At 39.9% G+C, this 16,970-nt stretch overlaps 1 protein-coding gene across 1 annotated transcript in view; it reads right to left on the reverse strand.

The window, feature by feature from the left end:
* Positions 1-16,426, reverse strand: part of LOC120469303 (USP6 N-terminal-like protein) — a 38,196-nt gene extending 21,770 nt beyond the window's left edge. The window contains exon 1 of the mRNA XM_039658212.2: positions 16,260-16,426. The gene's annotated coding sequence lies outside the window, so the exon portion shown is untranslated. The remainder of the gene's footprint in view (positions 1-16,259) is intronic.
* Between the last annotated feature and the right edge of the window lie 544 nt (positions 16,427-16,970).

Consider the following 16,970-nt stretch of genomic DNA (forward strand, 5'->3'; position numbering starts at 1 on the left):
TCGCGATGTTATATTGTGTCATGTTTATCAAAATAAAACCGATTAAAAATGTTGACTCCACTTCATTGATATAGGCTTATTTTGATCTATATTCTTGTTCAAACAGATGCTGTATGAAGCAGTAAAGTATTGAATGAAAATGTGTCTGAAATATCTGTGAATTTGGCAAATTTGTAATTTATTTCAGTGGTTAAGTATGCAAACACCACGTGAGCGGTCTCTGCGGGAACCAGAAAGTGTCCGATTTCACTTCTCCGTTTGCAGCTCCTCCCTGCCTTCACGCGGCAACTGTCGCCGATCGGTTACATCCAGCCGCAGCTGATGTCGAACACACCAATTGTGTTCTTGTTTGAATAGAGACTGGGTGGGGTTTGTATTTGATCACTTGTGTTAAACCTGTTTAATTCATCTGAACTTTCCATTTTAGGCTTGACTGCTGATTTTCTAGAACTCTATTTTTGAGTCAAATTCAAGGGAAAATGTTGACCTGCAGGCATAGATCTTCCACAAGGTGCCATAAATAGCCATTTCTCTAGAGAGCTGGAGTCTAATGGTTGGCTCTCTAATTGTCTCAGCTCTCACTAGTATATGGAATGACAGGCCATTCTGCAGAAAATCTTCCCAGCTGGATGTGGAATTCCACGCCTGACCTAGAAATCACTGCCACTGGCCTCCAAAAAAATGGACACTAAGGATAGAATAGAGTCTCACAGAATCTGAAGCATATTTTGTGTTTATGTTAAAAAGTTCAAACAGCAAATTAAATAATGTAACATAACTGTGATTGATGTCATCAACAAACATTAAGCTTCATATTTTGCTACACATTACATAAAGAAATAGTGTTTGATATTGTATTAACAGTTTATAAAATGTCCCTTTGGAATCTGTTTCAGTGATGTCACAGTAATGGTGCTTTTGTTGTTCAATCAACTGAAGAATACTGGGAATGAACACAAATGCACACCATGACTTACGTATGACAGTAAACATGAGTGAATAAATGTGGGCTAAGGCTCTGAATTATTCATGTGTGCTGAAAGAGGGCTATGTTTTTTGGCAAGCACACATAATAAGACGTATTCAGCATTTTTAAAGAGCAATATGCATGCATGGAATTTGAGATTATTTGACATCTTTCAGAACAGTTTTAAATGAAAAGATTTACTCATTGTTATTATTTGATATGTCTCAAATAATAAACAAATAATTTGCCATTGCTACAAATTATTATCATACTGTCTTGATAAAACGTTAAAAATCTTGTCATCATTTATTTGATAAATGTGTCCCAACACTGACTGTGTTTACATGCAGCCAATAACCCGTTCAAAACCGGGATATTAGCAGTAACCCGGTCGCAATCGGACATGTAAACACCGGCAAAAACCCGAATATGCTCATATCCTGGATTTTAAAAACCAGGATATTATACCTGGGGTCCCCTTTTCTAACCCGAATTTTTGGTCATGTAAATGCGTATCGGCATATCCCCATAGTGATTTGTTTTCTGCGCATGTTCTATTCGCAAGGAATCTTGGTCTTTTGAGTAGAGAAACTTCTCGGCGCATACAAAAATCTGCGTGCAGTATACCTGAAGTAAACATGGCGAGACCAGGCGAGACATAGCACAGCATACTTTTGGAGCGAGGTCAATAACGTTACCAGCATCAAAGCGCAAACAAAGGTGATCTATCTGCCCCGAACTATTCATTATCCGCGTGCTGCTGTTGTTGTTGTCTATGGATACAGGAAGAAGAATCGGAAATGACGTATAATGCGTCTTAAGGTTGTCCGTACGTCTAGACGCTAACCGCGCGTTGCCGTTTACATCAGGATATTGCAATTCCATGTAACTCTCTCTGCTCACGCATGTAAACAGTTATGTTATTCCCAATGTTCGAGAAACCCGAATAGTGACCTTAACCCGACCATAACCATAACCTGAAAATTGGCTGCATGTAAACGTAGTCATTGTCACAGTTTCCAGTCCAAAAGCAGCTGGCAGGAGCTTATACATGGTAGTTGTATCAAAGCTTGTCAAAAAATCATTGTGTTTGTTTGGCAGAGGAGCTCAAAAAAAAAAAAAGCCTTCAAGCAAAACACCTTCGAAACTAATTTCAAAGTGTGACATCAGGATATGCTGGCCAAGCTGCTGGGCGTGCATGGAAAAATGAGTATAGCATGGTTATGAAAAGAAAGACTAGTTCCCTTCATGCTAAAAAAAAACCAAAGAGGACAAAGTTTAAACAAGCTAAGACTGGGCAGTATGACACCTTTTGTTTGAGGAAAGAGTTCTAGTTTGGATGGGATTAAATAAGCATATGTCTGTTGACATTTACTGTTCTGACGTAAAAGGGAGAAGCTCAACATTTGGACATTCAACATTTGGGAGAGTAACAGTCATGTGGGGAAGAGCAGTTGTCAATGTTTGTGCCGGGACAAGTGGCATCACTTGCACCGCCATCTGGGTGGGCCATCGCTGCCTCGTACAAGCTCACAGATGTAGAGCACTTCAACACACTGAGAGAGCCTTGTCCTTGCTGAGAGTCTTCACACACACAGTGGGGGCAACATTGAGACCAACCATTAATGTGGCAAGTTGTTTAGTCAATGCACATTAGTTCTGTGCTTTCTGCTTTTGTTTTATTTGAGCACAAGCATATGGCAGTGACAAGTGTCAACATCTGAGTGTCAACGGCTGCACACAATTTTGATGAAAAATGTGAAATGCGATAACTCGTTATTCCATATGCTATATGATAAAGATTTAAGTGTAAGATAAATTTCAATTATGTTTAAATTTTTATTTATTTATTATATTCTATAAAATTAAATATATTTAAAAACTGAAAATTATATAACTAACATGTTTCTCAAATCTGAAAATGATACGACCAACATTTCTCGTTCTATTTTTATTTTATTTTTTTTAGAGAAGAAAGCCAACCTAACTTACAGTGGCCACGAGAGCTCAACATGCTGTAACTGAAGAAAACATGCAAATAGAAAAACACCCGCAAATTAAGAAGACATCTTCATCAGTTTCACAACACATGTGTAAACCAAAAACTCACAGCACAACCAAATACAGAAATGCACTACAAATGGCACAGACCACAACGGAAACGTTTCCAGGGGAACCCATCTGGGACGTGCTTATTGCTTGTGAACATCCCTATGCCATACTCCCTTCTAATACTCCCTTCTACGGTAGAGCCCTTGAAGTGGGGACTTCAAGGCCTCTACAAGGGAGTGAGCAGTGCACTTGTGTGTCATTAAGTAGCCGTTTGGAACGCGCTTGGCGAAGGAAGCAACGAACGACAACATAATTATTTTCACCTGGGATGTTCCCATGACAAAGCAGCATGGTGTCCATCAGCTGAATAGCTGTTATTACCAGAAATACTTATTATTGCTGATAACATATAACTGTTGCAAATAAATATAAAGTTTATATAAAAACATTTTTTAAATATGCATTATACACTCACCTAAAGGATTATTAGGAACACCTGTTCAATTTCACATTCATGCAATTATCTAATCAACCAATCACATGGCAGTTTCTTCAATGCATTTAGGGCACACCTTGACCGTGTCCTGGTCATGACAATCTCCTAAACTCCAAACTGAATCTCAGAATGGGCGAGAAAGGTGATTTAAGCGATTTCGAGCGTGGCATGGTTGTTGATGCCAGACGGGCCGGTCTGAGTATTTCACAATCTGCTCTGATTCAAGATTTTTGACTGAAAGAACTTTGACTGAAATACCCACTCACTACAACCGAGGTATGCAGCAATTGGACAGTTGAAGACTGAAAAAATGTTGCGAGTCTCGATTTCTGTTGAGACATTCAGATGGTAGAGTCAGAATTTGGCGTAAACAGAATGAGAACATGGATCCATCATGCCTTGTTACCACTGTGCAGGCTGGTGGTGGTGGTGTAATGTGTGGGGGATATTTTCTTGGCACACTTTAGGCCCCTTAGTGCCAATTGGGCATCGTTTAAATGCCACAGCCTACCTGAGCATTGTTTCTGACCATGTACATCCCTTTATGGCCACCATGTACCCATCCTCTGATGGCTACTTCCAGCAGGATAAGGCACTATGTCACAAAGCGTACGGACAGAGACGGTCGGATCCATGTGCAGCACTTTATTAAAACAAGCAGACATGAACACAGGCAAACACTTTTAAAGGGGCAATCCAGAAACTCGTGGTCTAAACAGGCAATGGTCGAGGCAGGCAGCACAGGTTCGAGAGCAGTCCAGGAAACAAGCAAGGGTCAAGAGTCCAGGGAAACACGGAGACACAGAACAGGGAATAACGCTCGGAATTGCACGCTTACAGGGTAACAAGACTTCGCAAGGGACACAGGGAAAACTTAGGCTTAAATAAGGAACTCAATAACCAATAATGAAACACAGCTGAACATAATGAAACCCAAAGAGTCCATGGGGAAACATAAAATGGAGAGAGAGTGCCCTCTAGTGGCTCTCGAGGGCACCACGGCTGCTGATCGTCACATCATCTTTGTACTAAAAAGAATATATATATATATATATATTATTTTATTTTTATTTATGTACCTCTGCTTAGTCAAGATGGACGCGAATGCAGGGTTAAAATGTTAAATAAATGCATGATGTAATGAATAAGTAATTTTGTTGAATAATTGTGAGCTCAATATTGACCAAAATAATTGTACTGATTTTTGTCAGCAGGCCTAATATATATACTTTTTGAGAAGTGTCCTTGAAATTAATCTTCTTTCTTACTTAAACGACCAGGCACAAACTTGCATCACCTGAATGAGCAAAATAGCTCAATGTATTGGCTGTTAAATTTAAGTAAGGAAGAAGATTCATTTCAAATCCTTCTCCATTGTCATTTCCTGTCCCACTTCTCAACTGTAGCTCACAATACAATAGGGATAAGACCAAAAATAAAACTTGAGATGAGATTGAGGTAGCTCATTTAGATAAACCTCAGTGATGAGAGATGTTTTTAATGTCTGTGACGGGGCGCATAGCTATCGTCACGGCAGCGATACGCTGCCTATCCTTGTACACAAAGACTGTGTGTAAATGTGATCCGAATGTTTGTCTAGCACGTTAAAGTTTTTGTTAATCTTTATTCTGTCATAAATTAGCGGTTAATCTAGCCTTTCATAACAAAAACTCATATATCCCGTAGCTTTTGGTGTGCACATCTTTAACAGCTAATACTGCGGTGATTTAAATGCTATATAGCTACTTCCATCAATACATATCTTGCTGTTTTCAAGAAAATTATGTCATCTACATCACAGTTATATGCAGTTACAATAATCACACAATACATGTTTTCAATAGGTATCTGTTTATTTAGTTTAAGAGAAACATTGTGTTCACATACCATCTTTGTTGTACTCGCGTCTCTGGTTTGTTTGAGTAAAGGAAAATGTGCCGCTATTGTGGGGTTTAAATGACGCTATGACTTCCGGGTCAAGAGAAAAATTACCCGGAGTTTGAGTTTAATTAATTCGTAGCTGTTAATGTGACTTTTTGCTTGCCAATTGTCAGCTGAAACTGTAGAAATTATATTCTGTAATTTTCTAGTTTTATAGAGGTTGTATTTCATGCTGTTTTTAAGCATTTATGCTGTTGTCGTCTGAGTCACCCCTGTATCATAATCATGTGTTGGTATGTTCCAATTCCATGGGTGAACTCAGGTCTATAAAGGCTAGTATTTCCATTCTGTAAGGGGGCGTGGGGTGAAAGGACATAAGTCTGTCCTTGCTCTAATATACTGACTTGTGTTAAGGTCAATGTTTGAACTGTTGTAAAAGTTTTTTTTTATTTTTTATTTTTATTTATTATTATTTTTTTTTTATTAATGTATTTATTTTGACTCTCATGTCAATTTACTTTGTTTATTCAAAAGTATTTTTTTTTGTTGTTAATTTTTTTTTTTTTTTTGCTTTTCATTGGCCTTAATTATGGATAAATAAAATCCCATCAATGCAAACTCATCTAACTTCTCCTGAGTGCTACATCTGCTCATGACCATTCAGTCACGACTACCCATAACATTTGGTGGCAGCGGTTTCCGGGTAAACAGTGTCTGAGCAGCACTCGGGGATTCAAGATGGATAATCAAGGCAGTGGTACAGCGCCCCCTAGAGATGGATCGGCTATGAGTACTAGGCCAAAATCTACTGTGTCATCCAAGCATCCTACTCCGGTGGTGGAAGACAGGACAGACCGCTTGGAGAGGATTGTAAAAACTATGGCGGAGTCTCAGCGGCATCAGCAGGACCAGTTGGAGGCAGAGGCGCTTCGGCAAGAACGGAGATGGAAAGGTATGGAGCACCAATTCAAGCAACTGCAGCAACTAGTGAGTGGCGACACAATATTAACACAGTCGATGGGCCAACCACTCGCCGGACGGCAGCAGATGTACCCATCCAGTTCACGCACTACGACAGCCTTTGATCCGCTCAACATGCCATTCCTGGATGTACCAACTCCCCAGCCACATCCAGGTCAGCACCCAGTACCAGGGATGCAGAGCTCCCTCAACTCTACAGCTCTCGGCCTTGCAACACCGATGAACCTCCAACGGGGGTGGAAACCCCCTAGGATGTCCGCGTATGAAGAGGATGAAGATATTGAACACTATTTGACTACCTTCGAAAGACTCGCAGCAGCAAGTCAATGGCCCCAGGAGACTTGGGTATTGTACCTTGTGCCCTTGTTGAATGGTAAGGCCAGATCAGCCTATGTAGCCATGTGCGTTGAAGACAGCCAAGATTACATGAAAGTGAAGCAAGCCATTCTTAACAAGTTCAACATCAGTGCAGAGACTTACCGCCAGCGTTTCCGCTCCAAGTCTATCAAGGAGGGGGAGACGGCGAAAGAACTTCAAGCCCGGCTAAAGGACCTGATGGAGAAGTGGCTAGTTCCAGAAACTCAAACCAGGGACCAGGTGTGTGACCAAATCGTGTTGGAGCAATTTCTGGGCATGCTGTACCCTGAGTTGCAAGTATGGGTGAAGGAGCGCACCCCGGGGTCGTCGGCGCAAGCAGCAGAGCTGGTGGAGACCTTCATGGCGGCCAGACAAAACAGAAGAGGCTATCATCTGGGTCCACAACAACAGGACTGGAGAAGACCCTACCAAGCAGCCCAGAGAGAACCAGAGAAGACAGTTCCTGGTAGGCCTGCGGGTGGTAACAGTCGTGTGGTTAGACCATCTAATAGTCCCAATGTTAGCCCCACACCAGCAGCAACACATAGAGTACCTATATGTCACGGTTGTGGTCAGCAAGGTCACATTAGGCCCAATTGTACACTGAAGAAAGTGTCTGATTCTAGACTATGTTACCTACCTGGCCCTAGCAAGCACTTACCTTGTGTTTCTTCTGATGTTACTGTCCCTGTGAAGATAAATGGAAAGATTGTACAGGCTTTAGTTGACTCAGGAAGTAGTCAGTCTTTTGTTCTTCAATCTTGTTTGGGGTCTGATTTCCAGCCCGTGGGTAAAGTGAGGGTCCGTTGTGTGCATGGAGATGAGACAGAGCACCAGACCAGTGAGGTTCTCATAGAGATTAATGGCCAAAAATATTTGTTAACCGTAGGGATTTTAGACAAATGCCCTTACCCAGTGATTTTAGGCCAGGATGTGCCAGTTCTTACAGAGCTATTGCAAAGTGTTAACACAGTCAGTGCCTATGTTACAACTAGAGCACAGGCCAAGACCAAAATGGACTCTAATGTGTGGTCAGAGTTACCATTTGAGAATTGTCCGGGTGATAAACCTAAAAAGTCCAAGGCAGAGAAGCGCAGAGCAAAGGTGGCAGGTACATTGGTGCAGGAAAGCCTGTCCTTTCCACAGCTAGAGGACATTGAAGCCTTTGTAGACTTTGAGAAGCTTCAACAGGAAGACCCCACACTTAGCTCTTGCTTTTCTTCTGTCAAGACTGATGATGAGGCTAGGGATGCAATGAGGGAGGGTGACCGGTGTTTTGTTGTTAATAATGGGAAATTGTATCGGGTGAGTACGGACACTGAACAGTTGGTGGTTCCTAAGACTCTGAGAGACAAAGTGTTACACCTAGGTCATAGTATTCCATGGTCAGGACATCTAGGCAGGGAGAAGACTGAAAAGAGAATCCTGCAAAGATTTAATTGGCCAGGTGTTAACAGGGACATAGCAGAGTACTCTAGGTCTTGTCCAGAGTGCCAGTTGTCTGCTCGCTCCAAAAGAGGTTTAAAAGCTCCCCTCATCAGTCTCCCAATTATTGACACGCCTTTTAGTCGAATCGCTATGGATGTAGTTGGTCCCTTGGAGAGGAGTAAGGCAGGGCACCGCTATATCTTAGTAATTTGCGATTACGCAACACGTTACCCTGAAGCATTCCCCCTCAGAAATACTAAAGCAAGGCAAGTGGCCAATAGTTTGATTCAACTTTTCTCCCGTGTTGGTGTCCCCAAAGAAATCTTAACTGATCAGGGAACTAACTTTACCAGCAAGATACTGAGACAGGTCTATTCGCTGTTAGGAATTCGGGGTATTAAAACCACACCCTACCACCCGCAGACCGATGGTATGGTTGAGAGATTCAATCAGACCCTGAAGTCGATGTTGCGAAAGTTTGTGTCTGAATCAGGAGCTGACTGGGACCAGTGGCTTCCATACCTATTGTTTGCCTACAGAGAGGTACCGCAGGCATCCACCGGGTTCTCCCCCTTCGAACTCTTGTTTGGACGGGAAGTGAGAGGCCCACTGGACATTCTCCGAGAGAGTTGGGAGGGGGACGCTCCTCATCAGCCAACCAACATTGTGAGTTATGTCCTGAAAATGCGAGAGAAGCTGGACCAGCTGAGTTCCAGGGCTCACCAACATCTGGCTCAGGCTCAAACAAGGCAGAAAACGTGGTATGATCAGACAGCACGTAGTCGCACCTTTGTGTCCGGACAGAAAGTGCTGCTACTGTTGCCTTCATCAGAAAGCAGTTTGCTGGCAAAGTGGCAAGGCCCCTTCAAGGTACTTCGCAAGGTCGGTGAGGTTACCTATGAAATCTCAATGCCAGACAGACGTCGCTCTAAACAGATCTTCCACGTGAATCTCTTAAAACAATGGATTGATCGACCATCTTCTGTACAAGATCAGCTGTGGGCGCGGACTGTGGAAGAGGAAGAGGAGCCGTTGGAGCAGTATTTTCCGACTGTGGGCGGCGAGTCAACCTACCCCTCTGTTACCCATTTGACAAATGAACAGCAGGAGGACCTAAAGAGAATCATCCCAAGAGGCCTGTTCCGAGACCAGCCAGGGCGAACCGACATCATCACCCATGACATCCGGCTGACTTCTCCAGGTCCTATTCGGCAGACCACCACCAGGGTTCCAGCGCGACTGATCCCCGCGCTGAAGCAGGAGGTGGTGGCGATGCTGGAAATGGGGGTGATTGAGACTTCACATAGTGAGTGGTGCAGTCCTGTGGTCCTGGTGCCAAAAAAGGATGGGGGGCTCCGCTTCTGTGTAGACTTTTCGAAACTGAATAACATATCAGCTTTTGATCCATATCCCATGCCTCGTGTAGACGAGTTGGTGGAGCGCCTGGGAAAGGCTGAGTTCCTCAGCACCTTGGACTTGTGTAAAGGATACTGGCAAGTGCCACTCAACACCCAAGCACGAGAACTGACCGCCTTCAAAGCTCCATCAGGATTGTTTCAGTTTAAGGTCATGCCCTTTGGCCTTCATGGAGCTGCAGCAACATTCCAGCGTCTCATGGATGAGGTGCTGAGGGGCGCTGAGGACCATGCCGCTGCTTACATTGATGATGTCATTATTTACAGTTTGTCGTGGGAAGAACATCTTCAACACCTTAGTGATGTCTTCCGAAGGATTCGGCAGGCCGGGTTGGTAGTAAATGCCAGCAAATGCCAACTGGCCAGGTCTGAAGTATGCTACTTGGGATATGTCCTGGGTTGCGGTACTATACGTCCTCAGGTCAGCAAGGTGGAAGCCATACGCAACTCCCAGCCGCCTACAACCAAGAAGGGGGTTAGATCTTTTCTGGGGTTGGTCGGATGGTACCGGCGCTTTATTTCCGACTTTTCAAGCCGAGCAGCTCCCTTGTCAGATCTCACTCGTAAGACCAGTCCCAATAAAGTCGTCTGGACTGCAGAGTGTCAGGCAGCTTTCCACGACCTCAAGGAGAGCATGTGCCACGAACCAGTGTTGCAGAGTCCTGACTTTTCCTTACCCTTCACGGTGCAAACGGACGCTTCTGGCATTGGACTAGGAGCAGTGTTGCTGCAGGGTGAGGGGGAGGACAAAAGACCTATACAGTTTGTGAGCCGCAAACTTTTCCCTCGGGAGACTCGGTACTCCACCATAGAAAAGGAGTGTCTGGCCATCAAGTGGGCGCTGGACACTTTAAAATATTACCTTGTTGGCAAAGAGTTTGTCTTGGAGACAGACCACAGGCCCTTGCAATGGCTACATCGTATGCGTGACTTTAATTCCAGAATCACCCGATGGCACCTGTCCTTGCAGCCATACAGGTTTACAGTGAAGTATAGAACGGGAAAGGATAACGTTATTGCTGACTTTCTTTCACGTCAGGAGATGGACCTAGACGTTCTCTCTTAAGGGGGGGGGTGTGTGACGGGGCGCATAGCTATCGTCACGGCAGCGATACGCTGCCTATCCTTGTACACAAAGACTGTGTGTAAATGTGATCCGAATGTTTGTCTAGCACGTTAAAGTTTTTGTTAATCTTTATTCTGTCATAAATTAGCGGTTAATCTAGCCTTTCATAACAAAAACTCATATATCCCGTAGCTTTTGGTGTGCACATCTTTAACAGCTAATACTGCGGTGATTTAAATGCTATAGCTACTTCCATCAATACATATCTTGCTGTTTTCAAGAAAATTATGTCATCTACATCACAGTTATATGCAGTTACAATAATCACACAATACATGTTTTCAATAGGTATCTGTTTATTTAGTTTAAGAGAAACATTGTGTTCACATACCATCTTTGTTGTACTCGCGTCTCTGGTTTGTTTGAGTAAAGGAAAATGTGCCGCTATTGTGGGGTTTAAATGACGCTATGACTTCCGGGTCAAGAGAAAAATTACCCGGAGTTTGAGTTTAATTAATTCGTAGCTGTTAATGTGACTTTTTGCTTGCCAATTGTCAGCTGAAACTGTAGAAATTATATTCTGTAATTTTCTAGTTTTATAGAGGTTGTATTTCATGCTGTTTTTAAGCATTTATGCTGTTGTCGTCTGAGTCACCCCTGTATCATAATCATGTGTTGGTATGTTCCAATTCCATGGGTGAACTCAGGTCTATAAAGGCTAGTATTTCCATTCTGTAAGGGGGCGTGGGGTGAAAGGACATAAGTCTGTCCTTGCTCTAATATACTGACTTGTGTTAAGGTCAATGTTTGAACTGTTGTAAAAGTTTTTTTTTATTTTTTATTTTTATTTATTATTATTTTTTTTTTATTAATGTATTTATTTTGACTCTCATGTCAATTTACTTTGTTTATTCAAAAGTATTTTTTTTTGTTGTTAATTTTTTTTTTTTTTTTTGCTTTTCATTGGCCTTAATTATGGATAAATAAAATCCCATCAATGCAAACTCATCTAACTTCTCCTGAGTGCTACATCTGCTCATGACCATTCAGTCACGACTACCCATAACAATGTCACTGAAGTAACCCCTGAACGATAAAGCTGTATCCACATTGGACTGGATAAAAAGCTCATTTTGCAATAAAAAAGAAAAAAGAAAAAACAGATTCAATTATTGTTCTTGAGCAGAATTATAAGAATAACTAAACCCTATGACATCAACAAAGAGCAGCAGAAGATAATAGTCTAGTCTCAGCGTCAGACGGCACACCCACACTCTTAAAATGGATGTGTTAAAAACAACACAACCTGTGTTATATCTTAACACACCTGTGTGTCTAGTTAAGGACAACACATTTTGTGTTACTTTTAACTCAACCAGTGTGTTATTGTTCTTAACACAGGGAGTGTGATTTCACTAAGTTTGCACTTTAAATTAGATTAAAATGTAGCAACTGAGTTTTATTTATTTATATTTATTTACACTGGTGCACTCTTATAAAATGATTTTGTAAATAACACAACCTGTAAAAAGAGATGTTAAAAATGACACATGCTGTGTAGATTTTAACACATGTAGTGTGTGTGCTTAGGGACAACACATTTTGTGTAGATTTTAACACATGCTGTGTAGATTTTAACACATGTAGTGTGTGTGCTCAGGGACAACACATTTTGTGTAGATTTTAACACATGTTGTGTAGATTTTAACCCGTTTTGTAGATTTTAACACATTTAGTGTGTGTGCTCAAGGACAACACATGTTGTGTCAAATTTAACACACAACCTGTGTCGTTTCTTTACACATCTCTGCGTTTATAAGGATTACACATTTTGTGTTACATTTAACACAACTAATGTGTTAGACAGCAGCAGTGTGTTGTTGAAACCTTTTACACACTAATGTGTTATAGTAACACAACTTGTGTCAGATATGCGTCACATGTGACTGTAGTCGGAGAGTATTTGCCAGAGTTACTTCCCGTGTGCTTACAAAAGTGTTTGGATGAACACTGACACGTATTGGTAACTTGTGTTTATGTAGTCCAGTGATGTTTAATAGAGTTTGTTTGAACATTTGGATGTTTTAAACACCATTAATCTACATAGACAAACTCTTATTGAGAATTAATAGAGGTTTGATGTTTCATTTCAATTTTATTTCAAGTCACCAGAATCGTGATTAATGGCTCCTTTATTTGGGCTCTTGACCCTTTACACTTGTTTTAGTGTTTCTCTGCCTGCTGTAACTGTATTTTAATAAAATACATCTGTTATGGTGATAGAAAATATGATCAGATGATTCTTGATGATGTCATAATCAGCAAGTTATGATCAAGTTTTTGAGTATATGGATGGTGTGCTTTATTTTAATGATTTATTGTTAGTTCTGAAAGTTTTGTGAAACTACATCCAGCAATCAAAAAGTGCAGAATGACAAAAAAAGTTTAAAGCTACAGCAGAAACCAGTCAAATACAGATATCAAGAATCAGCGTATGGATCTCAATAATGGTGACAAACGAAAAATTTCATACCGCAATGCATGCTGGGACTTATGGATGAGCTTTATACTAGAGACATGAAGCTTTGCCACCATTGTTGAGAGTCATATGCTGATTCTTGATGTCTGTTTTTGACTAGTTTCTGCTGCAGCTTTAAACTTTCTCTAAACATATTTTTTAAAGAATTATAACATAAGGTAGCGTACATTATAATATCATGTAAACACTGAGTATCTGTAATCAAATATAAGTTATCTCTTAAACATCAAACTTCTCTTGCTATGTTAAGAAACATCATGCTGAAAAATGATCATTTAATGATCTTTTTCCTCAAAATAATTTCAACTGTTTCAGATGTGCAATATAAATACACAGAAACAGCAAACACAGAAACGAATGGTAAAGGGTGAAGGGTCAAGAGCCCAAATAAAGCTGCCACTAATCACGATTCTGGTGACATCAAAACAAACATTCAATGAATCGTCAACACAAAACCTGGTAATTCTCAATAAGTGTTTCTGTAGACGTCTGACAGAAATAAATTGTTTGTTATAATAAATTAGTTATCAATAACAAGTGAAATCAGCATTTGAAAAAAAACATTGAAACCGAGGCATGATGTGATTGGCTGCCAAAAACACTCATTAATCTGAAGTATTTTTATGAATTAAGAGTTTATTTATTTATTGTAATGTATTGTTTCATTTATTTTAGAGCTTGTTATGGGATACCATATAAAATATACTACCTCTAATTAGGTTCTTAAACACAAACTTCCCTCAACCCATTAAAATTCTATCCAGTTACATTTTAACACACATTGTGTGTTAAAACCTACACAACTTGTGTCAAAATACCATCAACACATGATGTGTGTTGTTTTTTAACACATCTCTTTTTAGAGTGCACAGACCTCCCACAATCCATTCACTGAATGTCTAAATAATCCATATTTCAGTCAAAAATGACTGAAATTACCAATTCAATCCTGGAAACAAAGTAGTATTAAGTGTTCTGTACTATTATGCATGTGTGTTGAATAATAGTCCAAACTCAGAGAATTTTGCTAAAACCAGCAGTGAGGTTCAGAGTCCAGACAATTATGCCGGAGTCAAAAGTCTGGAGCTATGCACACCTATCACTAGACAGTTTATTTGTCTGCCAGATGAGCAGTGTTTATGTTCAATGGCTAAGCCATGCATAAACAGAGCCAAAGCAGTGTGTTAAACACTGGTAATGTATGCATGTCCATCTGAGTGTCTTACAAATCCTAAGATGAACAATCAATGCTTCAGTTACTGGATACACGTGAGTAGAGTTCTGAAATCTCTTATCTGAACATTAGTGAAAAAGGGCACAACACTCAACAAATAAATGTGCCAAATGGGGGTTTTCACAGCGATTCTCTGAAGAACCATTTTTGTTTCGCCAAAGAACCTTTCAGTCAACAGCTCTTGAAAGAACGTTATTTTTTTTTTTTTTTTTTTTTTACTGTGAAAAATATATATTTCCACTATAATAACCTTTTGTAGAATGGAAACGTTCCATGGATGACAAATGTTCTTCATGGAACCATATACAGTAGGATAAGTCCATAAAAGTACCTTAATTTTTAAGAGTGAAGGTTGGAAATGAGACTATGATAACAGAAATGTATGATTTGTAGTTATTTTTCTCTGACCTACAATTAAAAGTCTACAGACCAGTATGAAGGCTAAATAACTGAAATAAAGCCAGAAGCCCACCCAAAAGCTTACACACAGATCTGTCATTGGCCTACTTCCATCTACTGAACATCTGTGTGTGGAAATGCAAAAGCGGCATGCTTTACCCCTAAATATGTGTGTTTGTGTGTGGGAAGAGAGAAATAGAAACACTGACCATGGTCACATCAATGTCTGATAAATGATAAGGCTATTTTTTTTTAAAAGAAGAAGAAGTAGTAGTGTAGTAGTAGTTTAGGCTATATATATTGGGAGTATACATTAAAATAAAATAAAAAATGACAAGATATTAATCAACTCAATAAAAGTGTAGTGAATTGCAACATGTATGCCACTAGACTCTAGATGTACAATTATAGGTGATTTGTCCATGCTTGCAAAATGTTAGTAAACAAATGTAATCTTCACAGTTCACACCAAAGAACATGTTTAATTTATAACTTAGCTTCTTGCTGTCTGTATTAATATTCCTCGGAAAAGCTTTTGTTTAAAGTTGCACAAACATTCAGTTTTGGTGGACATTTTGAAAACACATCATATTTTGAATAGGCTACGTACTATGTGTGTGTTAATGCAAATCCAAATTAAGCCAATAGTCTATTCCTGTTTCAGTTTCCAGCAATATATGAACGCAAAATTAACTATTATTAACTTGCCATTTAAATCACACAAATGCGAGAGCAAAATATTTAGTGGCCTATGTCAAGAACTTAAGAAACATCAATATAATAATAATATTCTGATTATAGAGGTTTATTCCAATAGCAGTAAAGCAGAATAAATTAACCTGAACGTAAGCAAGCACTAAATGGAAAATATAATAAAAGTGCATCGTGGTCATTGAAAAAAAGGTGCATTATTCAAAATGCAGACACAAAGGCATCAAAGATGTGTCTAGATTAGAACATTGGGATTCCATAACCGAAACACCTGAACTGGGCCAGAATGAAGGACGCATTTCAGAGATGTGATGCAGAGAGAATGTTTGTAAACAGCTTCCGTTTAAATCCGCTGGAAGTGGGTTCGCACTGCTGTCTTCTGCATTTTCATTCACTCGTTCTTAGAATAACTACCAATTATTATAGCATGTACGTGTATTTTGAAAACAGGCGACCAGACAAAAATAATAATAATAATAATAAATAATCGAGATGTTGATGCTGCATATTATGGGTTTCAAATCGCTCTCACTCTGCGAAAATACATTCTAATGAGAAACATTTTAATCATCACTTAAAATGACACTCCGTTGTGTCCTTGCAGTTATTTCTGTGTAATTGATCTTGCATATTACTGTTATGCTATGCAACATCCAGTAACAGAATGGTTAACCAGATGCCATGACATCAAATACATAAATAAAATGCCGATAAAGGGGAAAAAAATAATTACCGTTTATTGTGAGGACTCTTCATTCCTTCATCGCAGAAAACATGGAAGGTAAAGCGAAGCGAATAGCTCAAATCCCGAGGCGAATACAATAGCTTCATCTAACACCATTGAGAGCAGCGCAAAGCACCACGTCAGAGCGCACAGACTGTAGAAGCCTGTGCAGTTAGATCCTGGCTGGCAGCTGGTCACGTGACCTGCCAGTAAACCCAGGGAAAGATTGTATCGTTGGCAGGTCAGGTCACGTGACCTGCAGCCAACTATGGAAATTATGACCGTTCATAAAGAATCCACGCACCTCTTCACCTTTGTGTTGGAGAATGTTATACAAACTTTATACAAAATATAAAACATTTTGGTGTGATTTTTCTTGAGCCTTAATATAACTTATCAGTAACATGTATAAATGGAGAATTTAAACTAAAGCCTTGGACTGAAAGATGTTAAGGTGTATGAGATAATGGTTTGAACAGATTGGTTTAGGTCAACACTGTAATTAAGCACTTGTAAATATTTGTTTAAACATGAAATGTCATGTGAGTTTTAAACGTGACTCTTTCTCTTCCACGTTCAGTTCAAATATAAAACAAAATAACCTTCCAAATAATTCAGGGTATGGGATATTTATGCGAATCATGAAAAAATAGATGAACAGAGAGTTTATTTTATTTTTTTTAATAATTTCACACAGTCCATATTCAAAATCGTTGTCAA

This window comes from Pimephales promelas, chromosome 1, assembly GCF_988280905.1.
Source record: "Pimephales promelas chromosome 1, fPimPro1.hap1.1, whole genome shotgun sequence".
Classification (NCBI taxonomy): Eukaryota; Metazoa; Chordata; class Actinopteri; order Cypriniformes; family Leuciscidae; genus Pimephales; species Pimephales promelas.